The sequence below is a fragment of the Alexandromys fortis genome, unplaced genomic scaffold (genome assembly GCF_014885135.2).
Source record: "Alexandromys fortis isolate MF-2015 unplaced genomic scaffold, M_Fortis_MF-2015_v1.1 scaffold_82, whole genome shotgun sequence".
In the NCBI taxonomy this organism is placed as follows: Eukaryota; Metazoa; Chordata; class Mammalia; order Rodentia; family Cricetidae; genus Alexandromys; species Alexandromys fortis.
In genome coordinates this window covers 2716160-2730275 of record NW_026067963.1, presented here as the reverse complement: position 1 = coordinate 2730275, position 14116 = coordinate 2716160, and the positions used below count along the sequence as shown (strand labels likewise).

Genomic DNA, 14116 nt, shown 5'->3' with positions numbered 1-14116 from the left:
CATTTCTATACCATCACCATAATTATAGAGTTCTATGCACCAGAAACTAAATCAAAAAAGCTAATCCAGTAAATCTAAAATAAACTTTCCTGGTACTGGTAAATTATATGGTCTTTGCTTTCAAGAAACGAGTGGGGAGACTGGGCGAGCCAGGTACCACGCGCAAAGCTGACTGCACAAGGTGCCGGGTGCCAGGTTTCGGCTGTGAGGAGCAACAGAGAGCCTGGATTCCGGAAAGAAATCCCAGAAGAGGAAATACGGCGTCAGCGTGCCACACGGGATTGACGGGGAAGACAATTTAACTAGACCTAAGGCGCTCTGAGATGACACACAGCCCACTGGAAGAAGCAGGCTACTGTGAGACGAAGCAGCCCATCTCAGGAGATGTGGACACTGGCTCTCTGCTGGCCTCTATGGGGCTGAGGAGCACACGCCCACACAAAGAAGGTCACGGCCAGGGGTTCTGACCTTTCAAGGGGAAGTATAAAATACAATTTTTAAAATGTCAAATTTCCCAAGATTTAAATGTTGGCGAATAAAAGTGGTAAAAGCTAAATTATGTCCGCCGCCGCCAATCTTGCTGATGGGCGTGAAAAATCTCATGCTAAGAACTCTGGATAGCGTCCTACAGTCCCGGACAGCAGAGACTAGACATGGTCTGCTTAAAGTTCAGCACCATAGAGCATCCACCATGGGAAACACTGCACTGCAGAACCATTTCACACTGGCCTGGTGTGTTTCTGTTACGAGGCAATTATGACCATTTAGCTAGCCGTAGAGTGACTTGCAAGCTTTAGCTGAAAAAACATGCAAAACGATGATAAAGAAGTGTGGACAGCGCATGCCTGAGCATGTTGACATTAGATGCCCGAACCACAGTCTGCTGGAAACAGGCTACCATCAGGGTGCTCCAATATCCAAAAGCCATGTGCCATAACCCACTGCCAACGAAGCCTTTGCCCTTTCCAGCACTTCTTCATAATCAGTGACTTTCTACAGAATCTTTTATTACCAAACAATAGTCAAATCGTGTAACAAAGTCTTAATTCTCCCAATCACTTTGTAAGCCTTTAACGCTCCAAAAGCTTAAGTGTCGGTGTTTGAATACACTTAGAGAAAGATAATTAGTATTAGGGATGCGTTATTCATTTTGATGACAGCATTACATAAAATTACCATTATAATCCAAAGTTAATTCCAGGAAGGGAAAATTCTTGGTGCCCAATTATGATATAAAATCCAAAATTACAAAAATTGCTTAATCACATGCTTAGAAATAACGATCATGATGAAAGCCATTAGCGGGGTATAGAACAAACACTAAAGAGAACTTCATTATTTGCTTTGACTCTTGAGAACCTCTAGTCCTAATCCCCTCTGTGAAAGAGGACTTCCAGTGTGGGCCCTAAGCATAGCCTGGGCACCCCAAACCTACCGCTTTTCAGGCATGTATCTCTTTTCCTACAAAAGAACTTCATATACTGAATCCAAGAACAGATCACTGGACAGATAAAGACTCATGTGAAGGGCTTTCAGGGTACAGTTTTTAGCTAAAGACAGTCAACCTGCAGCTTGAAAACTGCGATAGAACAGTTCTCTTATTTCAAAAAAAAGTAGATACATACAATCTGGACACCGGAACCTTACCAACAATTACCAAGGAGAGGGGCGTAAAGGTGCCCAACTCCTGTCTGAGCCCACTGAAGCCCTCAGGCTCCCAACAATCCCATTTCTGAAATAATGCCCCATATTAAAATAAAAAACATAACCAATATTAAAGATTTATAAATGGCAGAATTACAAACAGTTACCGCTCATAAACGTCTGGTTCTCTTGGGACCCTCTCCAACTGGGCATCTGTCCCTACCCTTGCTATCACCACAGCTTTTGCCTTGGTCTAGAATGATTTCAGGGGTTCAAAGAATGACTCTCCTACCTTACCCCGCTTGACCTCGACCTCTGAGCAACACGTGACACTCACTCACTCACTCTCCCCGACTCTGGGAGACATTTACTGACTTCTGGGACATTCCCTACTATCTTCTGGGAGTTCATTCTAAATTCAAGTCTGTTGATGAAGCAGTCCAAGCACCACAGTCAGAAAAACAACTCCTCTGCCCGTGGTGCAGACAACGGTGTTCGTAACAGCATTAGACGGTCAAGGAGGAGCCCACGCCACTGGAAACGTTTAAGACCCTCGGCTTAAAAGCCTTCCTAGGAGAGTTCGTTTCTTCTCTTCTCCACCAACTACAGATACTTATCTGCCCTGCGGCTTTGCTCATAGGCCTTTCTCTGTCTGCACAAGCTATCTCCCGCACACCGTGTTGGCAACTTCCAAACTCTGGACCCTTTCCCTGGACTCCAGATCCCACAGCCAATCTCCCTCCTCCTCGGCTCCTCCACTTGGAAGTCGGTCAAAACAGCTTCCGGGAACTCTGCCCATCGCAGTCACCATCACTGGCACAATGAAGCAAAATGCTTTTGGTACTGCCCTGATATCAGCGTCTCTACTCCAAGCAGTAATGTCCCCATCTCCCTGGACCAGCATTTCTTTTGACCTCCTTTTGTTTCATACTTATGACCTTCTGAACACATAAAATGGACTTCACTTCCTGTCCATCTCTTAATAGACTACCATGAAGGTACAGCTCTGTTCTCTCTTCTGTTCACTTACGTATCTCTGGGGCCTACAACACAACCTGGCATATGCCGGTTATGTATTATGTTAGACGAACAACGGAATTTAAACATCCAGTCACTTCAATTTCTTAGTTTTCTTCTAATACTTGAGGCTTTTTCCTGAACTCCAGGCAAGTTCCCAAAGATGGAGCTCAGCCTGGCTTCCTACCTACCAGAGGCTCAGCACCCAAAGATGGGACTAGACATCATACCCTTGGCCACGACCACTTGTTTCCTAATTGCTAATTTGGCACTTCCCTAGGGACACCTAACTCCTTTCCCCATACTTGTATTTCACTGGCCAGGCAGACAGGGGCTGCAGGCATCACTCAGTATAGCTCTGAACACTTCACGCAGACACTGAACCTAGTTTCTGTTGGTCTAGCGCACACCGCTAAGGTGCTCAGTTTACTCCAGCCTGAGGTTTGCAGAGTGCACAGGCAGGAATGGGCCATGTGAGGTAGCACCCCCACTTCCGGGAACAGATCAGAGTGATACAGCACGGCTCATCCGGGCCTATAGCTGAGCTAGTAATTATGCTGTTTAGATGTAAATGTATCTTCCCGATACGCTTAAGCTAAGTTCCTTTTTGCTTAAATGCTCCCTCTGAAACTTTCAGACTATTAATTTCCCCTGAATGAATGGTTTTAAAATCTTAAACTCTGGGCCCAATAACAGAAAGTCATTAAGGGGTTTGACTCACAGTGTATAAACTGGGCCAATGGGGAGGGGGGCTGAGGAATAAACAGTAACAGGGGCTTTGAAAGGGCTCATGGGAAATTCTGCAGGGTGTATGAGCAGAAAGCAGGGTCCTCTGCCACTCTTCAGTCTGAAAGCGCTACCCAATATATTAATGACATAGAGAGAATACTTTTAATATGCAGATTTACTTTTTGGTATCTGTAAAAGAAAGAAAAACAATTAGAAGACAACTTGGAAAACTTCCTCCCATCAACCAGTAGGAAAAGCCAGCTGTTTTAATGCAGCAACCAATGGCCCAATATCTGAACATATAAAGGTTTTGTTGCCTGCTCTTCCTGAGAGGAAAATCCAATGATCCAGTAGTAAACAAAGGCAATCTCTAAGAAGCCCATTACTTTTTCTGTATATAGCGATAACAGCTCAAACCACTTGACTGCTTGCTGTATGTCAAAACCAGGCCAGTTGTTTTGCATGTACCATTTCATCTAATGGTCACAGGAACTCTGTGGGGCAATCAAAACTTCTGTCGCCCATCATTTTATAGGAGGGAAGGAAATGCAAAGCACAAGTCATTTCTCCAGCTACCCATGGAGAACAGCCGAGTCTGGATTCCAGGGAGTGACTTCAAAGTTACCCAGTGGAATCTGGGTCAGCATACTAGAGACACTGCTCATGACTGACAGCCCTGTTGTGGAGTCAGCCTAGGTGCCTATTAGCAGATGAATGGATGAGGAAAAATTTGGTGTGCGTGCGTGTGTGGGTTTTATCCAATCATAAAGTATATCATTTGCAGGACCAAACTCAGAAAGACACATACCACATTTTCTCTAATATATGGTTTCTAGATTTCATATACATGTATAAAATCATTTATGTGTGTGTGTGTGTGTGTGTGACATGAAAAGAGAAGCAAGAATAGCTGGATATAGGAAGAGCATGAAGTGGGAGGGGCAAATACAGCCAAATCACATGATACATTTGAATAGAAACTTCTTATGAAACCTATCACTATGTAAAATGAATACATGCCCACTTAAAAATATCCTTGCCAGGCAGCGGTGGCACATGCTTTTAATCTCAGCACTCAGGAGGTAGAGACAGGCAGATTTCTGTGATTCTGACGCCAGCCTGGTCTACAGAGTGGTCCCAGACAGGCTCCGAAGCTACTGAGAAATCCTGTCTCAAAACTGCCTCCTCACCTCCTCAAAAAATTCTCATCATTAAGTAGGCCTGTGGTGATGCATGGCTTCAATCCCAGCATTGGGGAGGCAGAGACAGGTAGATCTCTGAGTTCAAGGTAAGCATGGCCTACAGAGTGAGTTCCAGGACAGCTGGGCCTACACTGAGAAACCCTGTCTAAAAAGAAACAGAAACAAAATCCTCACCTTACCACCTCACGTCCCTGCCTCTCTTCTCTACAGTCCTCAAGCTATAGTAATCTCTTGTGATTTCACTGAGTAACATGTCAGGACTGTAGATCTGCGGTCATCATATACATTTTCCTGGGATGCTATCTGACAAGACTTTGCTGTTGAATGTAGTGCCTCATTCCATCAGGGCTGGAGACGACACACTCTTATTTAAATTTCTGTAGCTCTACCACCCACTACCACCTTCTTCATGAGCCTAAACCAAAATGGCAAGCCTTGTCTGGAGCCATGAAAATGCCCTTTATTCTTCAGGGAGACTTGAGAGAAAGAGCACATCTGCATTCCTTGTGAACTCTTGGTTTCATCCACCGGGTCTCAGTGTGACCACAATCCCAGGCTTCTCTGTTTAGGCTTCCAGGGCGGGCCACAGCTCTCGGCAGCAGAACTTCACCTCTGTTTTTGGTGAAGACTGGCTGTTTCTGAGGATATTTACTTGCTGGGGGAGAATACAAAGAAGGAGGGAAACTTCAGAGAGGGAGAAAGCTTACATGGAGGAACCCAAACGGTGAACCTTCTTTAGAGACAAGATCTTTGAAATTAGAGTCCATCTTAACAGGGTCCAAGATACCCACTCAGCTGTCTGCAGCCCAGCATCTCTGGCTGGCCTAGACAGGAAGAAGATGAGAGCGATGGGGAAGAGGGAGGGGGAGAAGACAGATTTCAATAGCTCAGTGTGGAAGGCGCAGGGGTAGGGGTGGGGTCAATGGGCATGGATGGATAGAGGGATGGACAGATGGACAGGGGGATGGACGGATGTCCCACATCATTACAGATCCATTCTAACAGGTTGGACTACCTGAGCAGAGCCACACAACATCATGGGGTGAATCAGAAAAAGGCATCTACCCTCTAGGCACTGAGCTTCCAGGCAGACTGGGATGAGAACTACCGGGTTCCAGGCCTGTGCTCTCCCCCGCAGGGTCTGGACAGTAGCCCCATCTGTCTAGCTGCTGGCTGGACCACACTGATCCTGAGACACGCCCACTGGTGTGAGTCATTCTGCCCCTAAGAATGATGGGTTAGTTGATATGTCACCTAAGGCCCCTTTCACTACCTTCAGTGCTCAGCTGAAGCCCAGCACTATTTAGCTGAAACACTTCAAACAAGCCCATAAAGTTTGAGTTCCCAGCTGAACCTTCAGTGTTTCTGTTGATAAATACTGCTTTAAAAAAAAATCATGGCATACCCTATTTTTGAAGTTATTTTTAATCTTAATATTATACTCTCAATTCTGAAATAATTTCTTTTTGAGCCACCAAAGCATCAGTCAGTACATATGAGCCCCACACTACCCGACTGTCTGGTAACAGAATGGAGAAACTGGATGTATTAATTAGTGGAAATTCAAGAAAAAGAATCACCACTCACGACATAATTTCTATGAATTATGTGACATTGTTAGGCTAACCATCCAACCCCCCAAAAGGCAAAATACAAAAGAAAACCAAGCAACTTATATTTGCCCGTCTTTAGATGCAATCTAAGAACAGATTAACCTTATATAAGAATCCAGAATAATGGTCCTCCTTGGACCAGATCCCTTTGTGCCAGATGATTCTGAGTTAAGCATGTCTCTGGTTATATATAATAAGTGAGCAACAGATTCAAAGAGATAAAGCAACAAGGACTAAAAGGTGTGAAAGAAAGTCAGCCAGCCACTGCAACTGTACAGTACAAGCTGTGTCCTGTGGGGAGAATATTAACTACATCTCATTCAATGTGACCAGAGAGCCAGCTCCTGAGTTAGCTTCACTTAGGGAAGACTTTCTCTCTCACAGTAGACTGCGGCTGTGTGTTGATATAAAACGGTGTTTTATAAAAAGTATAAAAACGTTGGAAAACATCTGCGGGTACGCCGGGGTAAGTCACTCAGAAAACTCCGTATCTAAGTTGATGCTTCTGAACGGAACCTTGTCCCAGCTCCCGGGGAACATCTGGATCGCTCCTTAGTTTCTTACTGTCTGAGCTCTGCCGCAAGGGCCATGCAGGTGGGAAAAGCAAAGCAAGCAAACGCTGAGCTAGAGACACCGCCAGGGAAGCCCCAGGTCAACAGTGCCTTTTCCTCGGGAATATGTATGCTTGGTTCATCTGAGAATTCATTTCAACACATTCTTCTCTTCCTGGAGCAACACAGCCAGCGGTCAGATCAGTTATTTTCCTTGTCCTTCTCATGGCCTGCAATCTCTCTTTGATCAATATAATATATTGCACGTGGTGCACATAAAGAGTGACCATATACAAACTTGCACTAGAAGTAATTACACCACTAAATCATGAAAAGTTACGAGATGCACAGAGTGCCTGCTTCTACCCCAAACTTAATGTCGGCCATTGCTGTTGAAGAACCTTTGGTCTCACGGCTTTTACCAAGCATGTATTAATAGCCTTCCCAAATGGTAGAGACCAATTAAATATCTGTATAATCATTAGCATTTACACACAAAAATTTTCCACTTTTTAAAATGGGAAGTGGCTGGGTAGGGGTGAGCAATAATGGCATTCGGCTCCTACACATTACTTAACAGCAAACTAGTGAGTCAACACCAAGGGAGTGAAGGTTTCCAGGACAACAATCAATCAGCAGCCAGTCCCACTGCAGGCTGTATACAGACCCTCGGCATGTCAATTCCAAATTTATCCTTTGTGCAGCTAAGAAAGATATTATTCTTTTAATTCAAATAGAAAGGTCTCCCTACTTTAACGCTGACATTCACTATTTATCCTTCTAAGTTTAAATTCCCCATGCAAGCCAATGCTCAGTATTTTGATACCTGGTTCCTCTCAAATTATCCTTTACCTTGTTTCTACTTATTTATATAGATCAGCAAGGCCTCCTCCCCAGACAGTGTGCGATTTTAACAGCCCTCTCAACTGTCTCCTACCCACTGAAGTCTCGCCACTAAGGCTGGCAATCCCACTCTTCTCACTTAGCTTTGGGGAAGACACATTTTTATGAAAATTCCACAGCTCCTTGACAGAGCTGGGCAGTGATGTCGCACGCCTTTAACCCCACACTCGGGAGGCAGAGGCCAGCCTGGTCTATAGAACGAGCTTCAAGACAGCCAAAGCTGTTACATAGAGAAACCCAGTCTTGAAAAAAACAAACAAACAAATCAATCAATCTTCTTTCTCTTTTAAACTACTTGTTCAAACTCAGAAGGGGGCAGAAGGTTAAGGCTAGTCAAACAAGACCCAAAGACACTTGAGACCACAAGACAAGCCCTTACAGCGGGACTCTAATGAAACACCTGAAACTTCTTTTTCTGTTAAAGGAAAGCTAGACTCAGGTAACTAAAGGAAACCTTTGAAGGCTAGCCCCCTACATGCTCTCTACCTCCTGTTTTTACACTAAGGAACAGACTGCATGTCCTGCGCTGGGACCCTGCAGGCGTCTGTGGGAATAACAAGCTCCCGCCCTGCTATGGTTCAGAAAGCTTTCTATTCTCGAGATTTAAAATAACATTAAAGTGACTTTGGAGAAAGCCCATGAAATGCGGTCCTCAACTCAGAAACAGGCCTATGGGATAATTTGTGGATGCCATCTGGGATCCAGGCAGTCTCATCCACAAAAGGAAACTTGTTGAGATCATCCAAATCTAAAATTCACATACATTTTTTACATCTGGACTGAATTAATCTTTTCTTGGTACTGGCTTTCACGTAACAAAATAATTGTTTGCAGGTTTCATTTAAACACACACACACACACACACACAGCTTTGGAGATCAAAATGTATAACATCCAAGTTGAAAACCACAAAGAATTCCTTTATCAGAGAGTTTGCTGTGAGGCAGGAGTCATTTACACAAAACTCTTAAACCTGACAGCTCAGTCAAAAACAATTCTATTTGAAACTTGCATTCCAAGCAACTGCCACAAAAGGCTACACAGCCCATTATGTCATAAGTTCTGAAAGTCAAACGTTCTTTATAAGCATAGTTAAATGTGGAAGGGTCTTCAACAGCCCCCAATTCAGCCAGCCCAACTGAATGACAGATTTTTAAAAACCTATAGCACACTGGCATGTTGCCTTCAAAGCAGGGCCTCAGGAGCCTGCCCAGGTTGCTTGCAGGCATTTTCCTGTAAAGCCAGGGGTATCTGAAATCTACACGCAGATTGTGTCCTCAAAGCTGGGGTCTTCTCCCTGTTAGATCCAAAAAGGAAGGGACAAAGAAGCCAGAAAGATCTGTCCTGTGTCAGAAGGTTTTGAGTCCTGCAAGAACTGCCCATCAGGGTCAAATCACGGGTATTCTACAAGCAACCCAAAACCGGCGGGGAACGAATTCTGATTAGAGTCAGCCCACTTTCTGGAGAAGATATCCTGCAGATAACTTGATACGGGATATCCCCTGGGGGACCCCTTCCATCTAATAATCCCACCTAAGGTCTACTTTACTATGAAATATGAAGTCAGTGTGTTTACAAACATAGCTCCCTCAACCCCCCCCCCCATTTCCATGTCACCTGCCTCCAACTGTGGAGCATTCTCAGTTTTAATGTAAAACTGTAATTTCTTAAAACCACACCCAAGGAAAATGGTTAGGTGCTAGGAGTTTTACTACAAAGGACCAGGGCAAAAGGCATCTGTTTTCCTGTCCCTTTCTGTTCCCTTCCCCTCCCCCACTCTCCATCCTGCAAGCCATTTGTAGGTCTTGGTTGTTAAAACTTTCTACAGCAGTCACAATACTCTAGATTGGGGATAAAGAAAGCAAACAAAACAAAACAAAAAAACCAAGACGCCTTCTTGTCCCTTTAACAATGCTGGGCCTGAATTTATGCACTGTTCTTAAGGAGAAAACCCAAAAGTCACAAGTCTTTTAAATGACAGATGTATTACGGAAAATTTTCCCCACAGAGTTTTGATGCTGTGAAACATCAACTCCCTGAAACCACAGAAAGGAAATGACTTACATTCTTGGAAAATGAAGCCACTAGCAGCTTTCTCCAAAAGCATTCTCTAATCCCCAAACTACACCCTGTGGCAACAGGGGGGATTTCGTGTAAAAACTAAATGTAAGTAGATGCTTAGAAAACCATCTAACAAACATCACCAGGTCAAAAAAAAAAAAAAAAAAAAAAAGGAGGGAATCGTGCGTGGAAAATCCGGCAAGGTACACTTTCCCTCCACATTCAGAAGTGCCGAGAACCTTTGCGCAAGTTTTCTTTCCCCGCTGTGGGCACCACACAGCTCCCGAGGGCAATGCAGGCAAAACAGACCGGCTGCTTAAATAAATAAATAAACAAAACCAGAAAAGGTGTAAGGGGGCCAATGAGGTAATATTTCTTCTTCCGACACCAGCCACACAACGGCACGGTCTGAAAATCGTGCCAGCTTTTATTTTAACCTTAAATGTGCTTGTTTTGACAGCTTTCCATCTATCCCCGCCTTTAAGAAAGCGCCCCACCATTAGGCTAAGTCATCCTGGAACTCCAAGTGTTGTTTTAATCCTGTAGACCTCACAGGGGTGGCCCCCAGCTGTCCGCGTCCCCGCCTTCCCGGCTCGAAGGAGGCTAGTGGTCTCCTTTGCTTGGCCGTATTAAGTTCCTCCAGACACCCAAATTCTACAGGCCGCACCCCCCGCTCGTGTATCCCTGAGGCCCCCTTCAGGGGCTTCCCACACTAGGCAATTGCGGGGACCCCGGACGGCCGCGCTGGGGTGCTGCCTTCCCAAAGCCGGCAGCCCGGCCTGCGCGAGTAACAGGCAATCCTCGGAAACACCCGGTTCACGACTGGTCCCAGCTAGTCAGACGGGGCGCTACAAGCAGGCGCCCCACGAACCGGGGTCTCGGAGATTGGGGGCTCAGGATCGCAGCGCCGGACACCCCCAGATCCGCGCCTCCCTCGCGGCCGCGACTGCCCCGGGGCCCCGGCCTGGGCGAGCTCCGACTCGCGGAGAGACGACCTGCCCGCCCGGTGCCCGACGCCCAGAGAGCCCCGTGAGAGAGAAGAAAGAAGCCGAGAGCGGCACTGCGGGGAAATCGCACTTTAGACCAGCAGGGGGCACAGCGGCGGCCGGGGTGCACCGTCCCAAAAAGGGGGCCAGCAGGCCCGCGCCCGCTCCCGCGCGTACCTCCAAAGTCGCCAGCGCCAGGCGTCCGACTCCGAACCGGCGTCTGCTCCAGCGGCGCCGAGCCTTCTCGCTGCTCCCAACCCCTCTACCGCCGCCAGACCAACGCTGCAACTGCCCCGCCCCCCGCCCCCGCCTTCCGCTCCGCCCCCTCGAGCCCCCGCCCACGCCCCGCCTAGGACACGCCCCACTTTCTCGAGGCCCCGCCCCTCCCCGAGTTGGAGGCAGAGGCCGAGCAGCGGAAGAAGCCGAAAGCTCGGGATCGCAGCCGCACGTGGAGGCTGCCCTCCCCGCCCCGCCCCGGACCTAACCAACAATCCGGCGGAGGGGTGAGGCGACCTGGGGGCGAGGGAATGCGGAGGAGAGCCGTCCCTCCTCTGAGCCCCGGATAACCGAGCCAGGCTCAAATGCAATAGAGTGGACTCTGTCTTTGCACGCATTTTCCCGGTACGATGGATGCCAGGGCACGAGGGTAGACTGTCGGCTCCCCCCTCCGTCTGAATGGTCCACTTCTCCGCTCGCCTCCGCACTCCCAGCCCCCTAGGCGCACCCTCGGCGGCCCAGACGGGTTACCTGTGGGTGGCTGTTTGACCTGAGTTCTCGCCTGATAATTAGGAATAAACAGGGGCGGCCACTCCGAGAGGAGGCGGTCCCCAATGGAGGCGGCTTCGTGACTCCTCGGTCCCCTCCTGTCCCGCTCCCACCTAGCCCTCATAGCTTTGTCCTGCAAGCAGGACGTGGGCGCGGCCCAAACCCATCCGCCCCCGCTCAGTCTGTCTCTCCCAGTTGACACCGCCTCTGCCTGTGACCCTCAAAATGATGTTCGCCCCAGGTGAAGCTGGCCCGCGCAGCGGCGAGTAATGAAGGGGGCAGCAAGAAATGATTTCATTGGCACCAAAGACCCCAGCAGGGCTTGGAGGTTTCCTTGCCTTCCTTAGTTATCAGGTGGAGAAGTGAAGTCCACTTTGTTGGGCACCCATCTGGCCCTGCAGCGGTTCCTGGCAGGTCAGAGAGAGCGACCCCAACTGGCCACGAGGCATGCCACCCACAGAACTACACGCTGGGTTCTGTGGGCATTGCTGCTCTAATGAGGGGGCGGTCTGTGTGTCTGGCTTTGCGAGGTAGGTGCAGAGACCCATGAAAGAACAGTTGACACCGGTAGAATCTAGCTTTGAAATTGTCCTCGTCTTTCGATCCATACATAATTATATAAAGCTCTCTGTTATTGACTGAGTAGACGTGCCTTATCTGTGTGACTTGTTTGCATAGCCAAAGATGGTCAGTTTAGGGTTCCTTAAAGATGCTTGGAACAGTTAACTTCTGTCTTAGTTATGTTTTCTATTTCTATGATTAAACACTGTTACCAAAAGGAAAGGATTTTATTTCAGCTTCCAAGTCTCAGGCCACTCTCCATCACTGAAAGAGCAGGAATCTGGTGTCAGGAGCTGATGCAAAAGGCCTTGGATGAGTGCTGCTTACTGGTTTGGCTCAGCTTGCTTCCTTAGAGTATCCAGGACCACCAACCCGGGGGTGGCACCTCCACCCCCAACACATACACACATGTGAGCTGGCCCATCTATCAAGAGAATGCACCAAAGGCCAATGTGGTTGGGGGCATTTTCTCAATTGAGTTCCGTCTTCCCAAATGACTCTCATCTATGTCCAGTTGACATAAAAACGAAACAGCACACCCCCTCAAAAGCCTTTCCTGTTTGGGAAATTAAGGATTGTGATCACTTACCTTTTCTTGGGCAGTTTCTACGAAAATTACACTTAGAGCCTACAGTTGTGACCTGTTTATGGAAAGCAGAACGAAAAGTGTGTTTCAATAAAAGCTTTTACTTACTGTTATGCTAATATAAAATACTAGTTAACAGAAGTGAATCACGATGTCTTGTATTGCATTTAAAGTAGATAATGGGGTCAGAGGGGTGGCTTTATCAGTAAGGCACTGGTGGCCAAGCCTGACCACCTGTCCCCCCTGATGGAAGGAGAAAACCAACACCCCGACTTCCCTGGGAGCACGTGAGTAGACGACTTGTTCTCACATTTTATACTTACTCAGGATGGGTACGTATTGGGTATTAGTTGGGTAATAATGTAACCAGTGTTTAATGAGACAAACCAGCATTTATTGTATATGATAAATGAGAAACATATTACTGTCTTAGGAAAAAATTCCTAACTCTGGTTCATTTTCAGGTTTCATGTATCAAAACTTAGCAGAGAAAAAAGAAAACAACATATTGTTAGACTGTGAAACATAACTGCAATTATTGAAACAATTAGGCAACCCAAAGAGCAAAATATTTTAAATAGGTTTTAAAAAATGTTTAAGAGTAGATTTATTGCCCAGAATTAGATTGTCTTAAAATTTATTATGTGAATATTTTTTCTGAATTGTAATGGCCATATTTTAACAGCGATGAACTGCACAGTAACCCACTCTTACATAACACATTTTGTAAACTACTTCAAACTTTCTAAATCAGTTTTATAAACCCCTGCGACATAAAATGCCAACAGTTGCCTTGGAAGCAACACACAGGGCCCTAAAGACAGAAAGGGGATTGAGAAAGGATGCTTCTGATCATCACAGGATATGGTTTTTAATGTGCTCATTACGATAGGAATGTAGTTCTGTGTGCAGTCTGGTTTTCTCCTTCAATCTTGAGATCTCGTTTGTTTTCACTGGTACAATGAGATGTTTCTCTAATGTGTAATATGTCACCAGTGACACATTCTGAGCATCTTAAATTATCACTTTTTTCCAAAGCATTTAAATATCAGCATGGCACGTTTTTAGTTTTGTTTTTCTTTGGATCTATTCCATGGGTGTGATAAGTATTCCCAACACTGGGGCATAGGGTTAGCCCTGGGAGCCAAAGATAAAAATTCATTCCTGCATCTTAGAGCAGACAGGGAGGACATTATATGGGCACAAATGTCCAACACTGGATTTCGTGCTGCGGGGAATCCGTCCCCACTTCTGCTGTATGTCTTTCTGTCCTGAGCCCTTCTGCTCTTCCCTATCACCTATGGAATGCGAGGCCTCACTCATAAGCCAGCCATCCTGTTTTCACAAGTCCTCAGCTGCATTTCAGCGAGCCCAGTGTCCCTTCAGCTAGCCCTGCCTCTGCTGCCACTGAGTCTTGTGACAGAGCTTAGAGATGTCCTCCATCCTGGGTCACACCTTTGCAAGAAAGAAGGACTGGGTGGGGTCCTCCTGGCCTTAT

At 46.6% G+C, this 14116-nt stretch overlaps 1 protein-coding gene across 3 annotated transcripts in view; it reads right to left on the bottom strand.

The window, feature by feature from the left end:
* Window positions 1-11476, bottom strand: part of Frmd6 (FERM domain containing 6) — a 68898-nt gene extending 57422 nt beyond the window's left edge. For 2 of the 3 annotated variants that reach the window (XM_050153611.1, XM_050153613.1), the window contains exon 1: window positions 11454-11476. The gene's annotated coding sequence lies outside the window, so the exon portion shown is untranslated. Of the gene's footprint in view, window positions 1-10883; window positions 11007-11453 lie in introns of those variants that run through there. The other variant, XM_050153612.1, reaches the window with a different exon arrangement.
* Between the last annotated feature and the right edge of the window lie 2640 nt (window positions 11477-14116).